Source organism: Furipterus horrens, unplaced genomic scaffold (assembly GCF_987537825.1).
Source record: "Furipterus horrens unplaced genomic scaffold, mFurHor1.1.pri manual_scaffold_3, whole genome shotgun sequence".
Classification (NCBI taxonomy): Eukaryota; Metazoa; Chordata; class Mammalia; order Chiroptera; family Furipteridae; genus Furipterus; species Furipterus horrens.
The window spans coordinates 61,585,502-61,596,467 of NW_028327173.1; the positions used below are offsets into that span (position 1 = coordinate 61,585,502).

At 35.7% G+C, this 10,966-nt stretch overlaps 1 pseudogene; it reads right to left on the reverse strand.

The window, feature by feature from the left end:
- Window positions 1-232: 232 nt before the first annotated feature.
- LOC150015162 (ubiquitin-ribosomal protein eL40 fusion protein pseudogene) lies at window positions 233-600 on the reverse strand (annotated as a pseudogene).
- Window positions 601-10,966: the final 10,366 nt, after the last annotated feature.

Consider the following 10,966-nt stretch of genomic DNA (forward strand, 5'->3'; position numbering starts at 1 on the left):
TTGAAAGGAAAGTAGAAACTTGATATTAAAAAGAAGAAGATTGGCTGAGAAATAAAGAATGTATTAGAATCCAAATGGATTTATTAGGGAGAATAAATGGTTAGAAATAACCGATCCGACCTTGGAAATTAAAAACAAAATTTTTTAGCAAAAGGAAAACTTTATTGAAGCCCAGGACTATGGGGTTCAGTAGGAGACAGCCCTGCCTGCTCAGGAGGTTGGTGGAGAGGTCTTAGTTGACCTTCATGGGGCACAGGTTGTTGGTGTGGCCGCACTTCCTGCAGCTGTGGACAGCAAAGTGGTGCAGGCAGATCATTTTGTCATAGCTGTACTTCTGGGCAAGCTGGAGCTGGCTGAGGGAGGGTCAATGATGCCTCCCTGCAGAAAAAGTACCCAGTGTAGGGAGGAATCTTTCTGGATATTGTATTCTCAGAAAGAGTGGCTGTCCGCCAGCTGTTGGCTCGCAAAAATCAAACGCTGCTGCTCAGACGATGGGCCCTTCTTGTCTTGGATTTTAGCTTTTACATTCTCCATGGTGCCACTGGGCCCAACTTCCAGGGTGATGGTCTTGCCAGTCAGTGTCTTCACAAAGGTCTGCATCTCTGTGTCTGTTGGAGTGGCTAGTTAGGGGAACTTAACTACACATTAATTTAAAAAGTATGATATTTAACATTAACAGAAGAAAAATAAATCCCAGAAACATATTTAAACATCTATAAAAAGTTGGTATGTGAAAAAAGTTGCTATATTTCATATATGTACAAAAGAGAGTTATTCAACAAATGAACAAAGGTTTCTGAGATAATTAGTTAAATGTTTGGGGAACATTAAATTAGAATTCAACGTCATATGTCTAAATAAGTCCCAACTGATGCAACAACTTAAATACAAAAATATGAAATTTTAAATTAACTAAAAATATATATAATTACTTCAGAGTGGAGAAAGTTTTTTTAAGCAAAATTCAAGAGAATGAAAATCCATAAAGGAAACAATTGATATATTTGGTTTGTTAAAGAAATAAGAGAAGACGAAGAGAGAAATTAAAAATAAATTAGTAGTCATCTACCTTACTTTCTACTCCACTATATCAATCAGCACTCAAACGTCTCCTCCCCTTGTGTCTCATCTTATTAAGTCACATTCCTATCTACCTATTTATTAAAATACAACCCTTAAAGTCACTCTTGACTCTTTTCTTTTCCCTATTTCTCCACATCTAGTCTGTTGGCAAGTATTGTCTGCTTTATCAATCAAACCCTCCAATTCCATCCACTTTTCTCCCCTCTCTCTTACCATCGCGCTAACCCAAGAAATTATGATTCATATTCCTATAATTGCTTCCTAAGTAAGTAGTTTCCCTGTTATTACACTTAGTGCTTTAAGATCCATTCTCCAATGGCAGTCAGCCTGTTTAAAATACTACATTGATACATTATTCAGCCTTGGCTGGTGTGGCTCAGTGGAATGAGGTCACTGGTTTGGTCCCTGGTTAGGGGCATGTGAGAGGTAACCAATCAATGTTCCTCTCACACATTAAAAGTTTCTCTCCCTTTCTTTCTCCCCCGCTTCCCTCTCTCTAAAAATAAATAAAAATAAAATATTTAAAATGCTATAATTATATTCAGCATTCACTTACCAAATGTACATTGAAAGGTTAGTATGTATCATAGCTCTCGTGAGACTTGAGGCTAAACCAGTAAAAAAAAACAATCACAATACCTAGCCTCATGAAACTGATATTTTAGTGGAGACATAGGGCAGGGAAAGATGATGACAAATTAGGCAAGTAGTGCTTTAGAAGATGAGTGCAATGGTGAAGTACAAATCAAAAAAGGAACATGGAGACTTCCTAGGAACTCATCTTCTGCAGTTGTATGCTTTGTGCACTACATAGAAGCTTGGCAGATGGTATTGAAAGGATTGAAATTCCAGGGAGATCTTTTTACTAATTCTTCTGCCCAGATGGTGTTCAGATTTTTCAAATACTTCTGTTCATGATGAGTATCTCTTCTTAATATACTAAAAGGCACAGTTCATGGGTCATATAGATGGTTCCATTTTAAGAGGATCACTGACACATATGTTAAGAATGCAGTGCAAGGGTGGAAGCAGAGATATAATTTAAGAAATTATTGTAAAATTCCAGGTGAAAAGTTATCATGGCTTGAACAAAATTATGATGATAGAAGCTCTAAGAAGTGGTCAGATCCTGGATATATTTTGAAGATGGAGGAAGTAAAATTTGCTGTTGCAATGCATATGGGAACTTCCAAATATAACCTTTTATTCAAATATAATACTCTATTCAACTCGAACCTTTCAACCTCTTGGACATCATCTCCATCAATTCTCTTCCATGCTCACAAAACTTCAACTCCATTGCCCTTCCTTACCCTTTAAGACCCTTAGTCTATTTATAATCCAGGGCCTTGACACCTGCTGTTCTCTAACATAAAACACTCTTCCCCCTCATATCTGCATGGCTTACTTATTTTTATTAGTCACAAAGCTAAAATGTCACCTGTACAAAGAAGCCATCCTTGACCATATTATATAAAACATCCTCCCTTGACACTAATTATCTTTTTCCTAATTTATTCTCTATACATAATTTATCACACTTACTTATAGGTAACTGTTTGTTTTTTGTCAGTCTTACTAAAATGCAAGATCCATGCCATCAGGAACATTATCTTGACTTAAAACAAAGCCCAAGATTTACTAGCTGTAGGAAAAACATTTGTGGTTCTTGATTTTGATTACCTCAGAGTACACAGATATTTATTAGAACTTCTATTGTCCTTTATATTTTTGACTACTGCCCATTCTCACCTTTTAGAAAGAAGTTTAATGCTAGTAAAGTGGGCTTATGTTGCACAAAGTTGTAAAAAGGATGAAGGTTTCTTACCTTTTTCCATTTCATTTTCTCTGGAGGAGTCTAAGGCCCATTAGGGTGTATAATGGTATCTACTTCTGGGGTCAATACATGGCTCTCCCACCACATGCAACAAGGGCTGGCCATGGGGCCCCTGGTCAGAAGGAATGTACATTGTTTTCGAAATGGATTTTAACTCCCTTATTTCTCTTTGGGCGCGACTTCTTTTCCTATGACTGCTTCTTGAGCTTTTCCTTCTGCATGTGCGCAATGAGGTAATGCAGTTCAGAGTCACACATAGGACACACACCTTCTTTGTCTGGGACCCCTTATAACAAACCTCAGACTGGAGGAGGTGTGGTCTCTCTTGCACCAATCCACTGCCATCGGTGCATTCCCCTATAATCTGAGTAATAAATGATATGTCCACCTGTGCTAGTCTTCCAGGTGGTTTTTATTCAGCATACCATGAACAGTTAAGCAGCTACTCAGTCTGGGGCTCCTGTGCTACAACTAGCATCATGAACAGGATCAGAGAATACCCGTCAAGTGGACTGCAGGTGATAACATGTTGGGTAGGGGAAGCCAGGAGTAATTCTGGAAATAGTGGGGGAAATCCCAGGGTGGTGCACCAGTATTGGGGTGGTATACCACTATTAGGGGGTTACCCCCAATGCTCCCACAGGCCTTGCAGAGGACCTGTATGGGGGAAAAGGAAGAAACAGCTAAAGCAGAAGTACAGCAGTTAGAGGGTGAGCTTAAGTTAAAGAGAAAGAATGAGGATGTGATTCTAAGTCTAGTCCTAATCTCTTTCTGAAATTTTGCTTTTGCTTTAGATTTTGTTTTGGTTTCCATTTTGGAAAGGAGAGATTTGGGTTTCATTTTACTCTAATTAGGATTGTTTTATTAAAGGTTTAGTAAATGGGGTAAGAGTTATGAAATGTATTCACAAATTTGTCAATCTAAAGAATGCTTAAATTGGAAAAAATATATATGGCTTTGGTGTAAATTATGGCAATATTTATTTTGAAGGAAATATAATTGAAAGTAGATTGTTCTAATTTCTGGATGAATTAAAAAGGCAAACTAAAAGGAAAAAGACAAAGAAACGAGAACATCTTGTGCTTTCTCTACTCAAATTAGTAAGTCAAATTATGTGTAGTCTTTATGTATTCAGTCTTCATGTGTATGGTCTTTATGTGAAATGTTTATTATTAATGTATATTACATGTGGTATGTTTTCTATCTCCAGATGGCATAATTAAGGTGCAACATTTTATTGGCCTAAAGAAAGTAAACACTTATATAAACAGGATCCTATGGTCTGGACAAATTATTTTATGTGAAAACGGGTTTTAAGTTGAATCAATGTCCTTTGAAGTTATTACCATAAAGAATGTGTTGTTTTACAAAAAGTTTATGTTATATTCTTGGATAACTTTGTTTGATAGCCTTCCCAGAATTTAAATTTTAAGAGATTTTTTAAATGAGAAAGGATTTTGAGTTATTCCAATGGGCCCCTGGAATACCTCAAGGACTTGTTCTCCCTCTTTTATAGAATATGTTTTTGAACTAATTAAGTCTATTTAATATGCTTAAAGTACACAGGAAGTGTCAAATAAATAATAAGTATGTTCTATTTGTATACACAGATTTATTTATTATTAAAGTAGAATTCTAGAGATTCTATGAGTTCTGATACACTTTCATTTATAATTTTAGTTATCTTAAAATGTTGCAGAAAAGCAAATTCCTTTGTCAATTGCATTATACTCAACTCTGTAACCATGTAATTTTAAGTTTTGTCATTTATAGAGAGTCACTGTTTTACTCCAATGCATTTGCAAAAATATGTCTCAGGAGTGGTTCGTGGAGAGGACCGACTTGTTTTTGACTGCATATTTCAGAGAACAGATTTTTGGATCATACCTTTGAACTGAGTGAAGATTGCTAGAGCTCTGTAAAAGGACTGGATTTATAGAGGTGCTTGCAGATGATCAGGATAAACAGAAATTAATTACAGGGCATAATATAATGAAGATAATTGCTGCTTTTATAACTTTTATGTTGAAAAATATTGATAATTTTTAATCATTCATTTTTCAGACATAAGAAAACTTTCTGTTTCTTAAAGCAATTTGGTAAAGTATACTTTCATAAGCAATATTGAGGCATTTATATTTTTCTCTCTACCTGATCCCTCTGAAATTTTGAAAATCTTAATAGATGAGTATTATTCTTTTCAAGGACATATGTTTGCTTGCATAAATTGAATAAGAATCTAATTTCTTCGTAACAGAATGCATAAAGCCAGTTTCCAATTGTGATTTTATTATCCAAGACTTTGACTGTAGTGTATGCTTGAAGGAGGTAGGCTTGGCCTCTGGTTGTTACCAGAAAGCCGTTGAGAAACTGAAATTGACTTCTGAAGCCAATAAAAGCCCACTGGAGAAATGGCTAAGTACTGTGTCTGGTCATGTAGCTCATGGCAGTCTTTCCAGGTAAGGGGCGAAGGTTGCATTCCTGACAGATAGTAAGGAGGAAACTCAAGACATGATGGGAATGATGGGAACCTCAAGCCCTTGAGGAATGTAGATACTGCAGGCAAAGCCTGATGGCAGGTGGGGGGGGGGGGGGCTGACTGAAGCTCAATTTAAATGTTCCTTGAGTAAGTTCCCGCAAAGCACTCTTGAAGAGCCTATATGATCAATTGCTATTTCTGTTGTGTTTATGCAAATAATCAGGCCAAACTGAAACTAGACTTAATAAAGTAAATAAATTGGTCTTGATTTGGCTTTTTGATAAAAATGAGGGTGATTTTAGGGGAGAATATTTCAATAAAACCTATTATACATAATTATGAAAAGTAAACTCTAATTCAGCAAATTGTAAAATTGTATTTCTTACATATGAAATTGACTGGGTTCTGAATTTCTCCAGTTTTCTTTCACATTAATTTCATTTTGCTTCATCTTTTGATTTGGGATTATTGAGAACTACTGATGCAGTATCAATCTTACAGAATTTACCTGAGCACCTGACAATATCATCAGAGACATTTAAACTACAGATAGAGAAGATCTGTCAGATTGTCACTGCTTAATTTCATCCAAGCAAAAGCCTTGCATTTGGAAATCCTCTTTCAGACTCAGAAACTGGTTTATGATTTGTTGTGTTCATTAATCTTTGTATTCTTTCTATTTTCAAAGAATGTATACTATGACCCTTTTTACCTGGTTTCTCTGTCAAATTCTTGGGGGTTATCTGGTTGGATTCTGCAGAAGCAACACCTTACCCCAATGGGTGGGAATACTGGCTGCTGTGAACAACCACTCAGACTGCTAGATCTGTTGGAATGCCATGGTGGATCCACCCTGCAAACCCAACATGCTGGGACTGGCTGCAATGCTGAAAGGCTGCTGACCCCCTCTTCAAAGAGATGTGTAAGAAGGTATTTTCCACAGTGAGAGAGCAGGCGAACTGTATCAAGCCATAGCTCACGTATGCAGTTTGGGGCAGGATAGGGTGGCTGTCAGCATTACAGGTAAAGGTATCACAGCCCATATCCATATGCATTGAATGCAGAAACAGGAGTGCAAACGAAAGTGTGCAGCTCATGGGGTGGATGCCAGCAACCCTGTGCAAGAATATTATGGTACTGACTGCTACAGACAACTACTGGCGGCATTCCCTCCTCCTGGATCTCTTTGGCTTCTGTATTGCACTTTTAGGCTTAGGGTATACCTATAGTGTATCTGTGGTATATGGATGCAAAGTGCCAACATGCTCACCACATAGGCCCCCGACTGGAAGAATTAACATGAAAAAATGTGAGGTGGAAGAGCAATATAGGGCTGGAGTTTGGGGTTAATACATGGCTCTTTCACCACTTGTGACAAGGGCTAGCCAGAAGGAATGTGTATTGTTTTGGAAATGGATTGTAACTCTCTCCTTATCTGCTTTTGGGAGGGGCTTCTTGTCCTGTGAATGTTTCTTAATCTTTTCCTTCTGCATGTGTAAACTGATGTAATGTAGCCCTGGGCCACATGTAGGTTTGTGCAACCTGGACCTGTGCTGCCTTTGTCCAAGACTCCTTATAACGAATGAACCTCAGACTGGCGGAGGTGTGGTCTCTCTTGCACTGACCCACCACCATCAGTGCACTCCCCTGTAATGTGAGTAATAAATGGCACGTCCACATCTGCTAGTCCTCTCAGTAGTTTTTTTATTCAGAATATCACAAACACTTAGCCAGCTCCCTGGTTTGGGGCTCCTGTGCTACACTACACATTTTAAATTTTCAAACACTGTACTTTCTCACACTTATATTGGAAATTATTTTATATTAATAGTGTCTAGTTATGTCAGAGATTATAAAATATGGGAAAGATAAAGCAACCTTACATTCATTAGAAGCAATCATTCAGAATGAATATGTTAGTTGTATGTCAATAATGCAATATTTTGTTATCACATACAAAACATCAATTATATACAAGAAGGGTACATAATTGCCTATTTATAAGTCCTGCCTAAGGATAGTTTAATTCTATTACCAAGTTGCTGGAAATTCAATTGATGAAGTGCAAATTAATGGTCAATGTGAATAACACAATGTTCATGAGATTTAGATCCTTGACAGAGGTTTTTAAAAACAACATTTCAATGATTAGTTCTCTTGGTTATCTTTTAAAAGAGATAAAATAGTTACCGTTCTGAAGCCCTCACTAGATCTCAATTTCCCTATTGTGCCTTTATTAAAGACATTGTAAAGATTTGTGGTGAATTTTTAAATGTAAATATCTGTTATTTCAAATTCTTTTGTGTGCTATCCAATTGATATGGGGGAGAGTATTTCAAATAATAACCTATGCTTCAGGTAACTACAGTAAAGTAGACAGTTTTGAGTGTATTTGTTTCTGTTTTGCACCCAAGAAAACAAAGCCACATTGAGACACTATAATATTTACTCCTGAAAATAACTCCTGAACCAACAGTCAGTAGAAATGAGAGACTCAGACTTTTTTCAGTAAACTCCGAAAAAAAAAAAAAAAAAAAGCTCTGAAAAGCAGAGTTGAGGTAAAGCTCGATAGATTTTGTTTGGATTTCTACAAATACTTAGCAAAGTTTGTATGAGTGAGCAAGGAGATGAAGAAAGGTGTAAACATGAACAACCATGTCATTCTGAGGTGCATTCATGCCGCAACCATCTAAATTTATTGTAAATATGATCCTCCTTAGTAAAGACAAAATTGTCTCTTTGTTGTATCAAATGAAATTGCTGTTCAGACACCATAGTAGCAAAGAAAGCTTTCCTAACACTCAGGTTTTGCCCAAGGGTGTCCTGTGCTTTCTTCTGTATTCACCATACTCTTATGGATTCAACTATTCATATATTACTCTTTCTCTGTGTACCCTACGTTTCTCAAGGGCAGGAACTGTCCTATTCATCTCTTCTCAATGTCTAGCAGAGTGCCTGATATAGAGTAGATATTCAGAAATATAAGTTAAACTGAATTGATATGATGAAAGTTTTAATTTTGTAATTTATTATTTTTGTTTTAGTTTTCAACAATTTTTCAAAAATGGAAATAGGTAACTTGGAATAAAAATGTTCTCAAGAATGATATGCACTTCTAGAATATTTTTCATATTCCAGTCTTTTTGATGTGGCGTAGTTTAGTTCTGCAAAGTTGATTAAAATATATTTTTAATATTACTGAAATATTTTTAGTTCAAAACTTGTAATGTCTCAATACTGTAACAACATGTTCTACCTCATCACCAAAGTGGCTTTGGTAGAGAATGGTTGTTTTTTTTTATTTCTAATAATTCACAAAGAGAATAGGGACTGTTTTGTTATAAAGCTTATAACAATAAAAAATAAACACTCTAGAAGATCTTCTGGGAATTTCATTGTATAATTACAAAATATAAAGGCACATTAAAGTCTTAAAAGATATGCTGCAGTGTTTAGCTACACTATGTTCTTTCTGTGATTAAGGCCTGAGCAAGATGGAGACGGTCTTGAAAAAGAGAACCTTTTAAATTATTTGTCATAGACTACCATCCAATCTGGTGACTCTTCTTTGGTTGTGTGCCTTCAGTCCCCCACTGAGTTTGATATAATATCAGTGGTATAATATCAATATCCTGATTTTTGTGAGTCTGCAGAGCCAACCTTTGCTGTGTAAGTCTGCGTAAAGCTCTACAAAGCATCAGCTACTCTTGCACAAAAAGCATTGTACAGCCAGTGTCCCTGGAGAATGACTATAAAAGCAAACCTTTCCTGGAGATCAGAAGCCATTGAAATACAATTTGCACCTGGTGGCAAAAGTTTTAAAAAGTCAATACCTGATGAGGGAGAACTTTTAAAATCCTTGAAACAGCAGAGTGGCTAAAAGCTATCTGTTGTGTTTGCAATAGAAGTGTAATACAGTGTAATATGCAGGTGGTTACCAACCAGAGGAAGCCGGCTGCGATACTATTGAACAGCATCCCTCCTCACCACCCAATGAGCTGTTAAGAGAACAAACAGAACTGATAAAGGACTAATAAGAACTTTGAAAAAAAATATCTTCAGAAAAGGTTACATGTCATAGTTATTCGGACACTTGTAACAATTACAGAAACCTTGGTGTTTTAAAAAATATACATTTCAAATACTTAATTCTAGGTTTGGTAGATGCCTGAAGAGAAAAAACTGTTTCTGTGCTGGAGAAACTTTGGCGGGAAAACATAAAATAATACAAAATTTATTTATTTAAAAAAATTGGAAACAAGTATGTTTGTTAAAAATACTGCATTTTGTGTTTTTATAAACCTTATGTTACTTCCATCTGCAACATTCTACTTTTCTGGAATCTAGTTGGTTTAATTTGGAGTTGATGTTAATTCACTACACAAATTTTTACACATAACATTCCTTTATCTGTAGTTATGTTGGGTTCCTGGATAACACTTATTATTCCACATAAATGTTAGAAAAGACATTTTGTTCTACCTTAAAATGCCCAGTCTTCTCAAAGGCAGAGTGTATTCAGTTAGGGTCTGAAAGGACTAGAAATAATTAAATATCAAAAAGGATAAAAGAAAATCTAAGGTTTTAAATTCACATGTTGATTTTTCTTTAATTTAGTAAAGGGATAGTGATTCAAAGAAAATGTTAAAAATGTCCTGGTTCCTCCAGTGTGCATAATTTCTGTTTTCAAATGAAACCTCCAAGCAATGAACACACCGTTTAGATCCGTCATTGAGAATACACAGCCGAGCTCTCTTAAACACTTAAAGTAAAAATTGTCTTTGTTTTAGCTAAATGATCACTGGTTAATTTTATTTTTAATTTGATAAGTTTTATTGAATTACATGATATTTATTGAAATGATAATTGAATGCAGGAGTTCTGGATTTGGAACATTCTTTGATATAGGACATATAAATTTAAAAAGACTAAAGGTGCAGAACTCTAATAATTTGCGTATGGTTTCTCTGGTGAAGGGAGAACAGTTGGGAAATAGAGTTGGTTTGGAGGGTGGATAGGCTCAATGAGGGCATATTGGATTTGAGATTTGGATGGGATTTTCAAGTTTAAATATCTCGAAGGCATTTTAATATCAACCTAGAAATGAGTATAGAGAACAGAAGTGGCAATCAGAGTTGCTATTTATTACTATAGACTTGAAAGTCAGAACCCTGAGGAAAAAAGAACTCTCTCAGTTGTCTAGGGATTTATTTTTAAAAGTTATATAGAATGTGCTCAATTATAGGATATAAAGAGAAAAATAAGAAATATCAGAGGTAGAAAAACTGGTAGTTGCTCTGAACATCGTTCAGAAGAAAAGTTTTAAGGGAAGGAAGGCCATTATCAAAATCCAAAGGTGAAATTAGTGAAATGAAGAGAGAAAGAAATTAGAGTAAATAATCAAAAGTGTTTATAATACTCAAGAACTTTTCAGTAAGATGGCAAGTGTTTTTCTTCTTTGAAACAAATTGCTAAGTAGAAGTCATTGATTTGCTATGAGCAGATGTCTTCTCTAGAGCAGATACAGAAAGGAATGCCACTTTTTATGACTTTTGCCTTTACTTGTT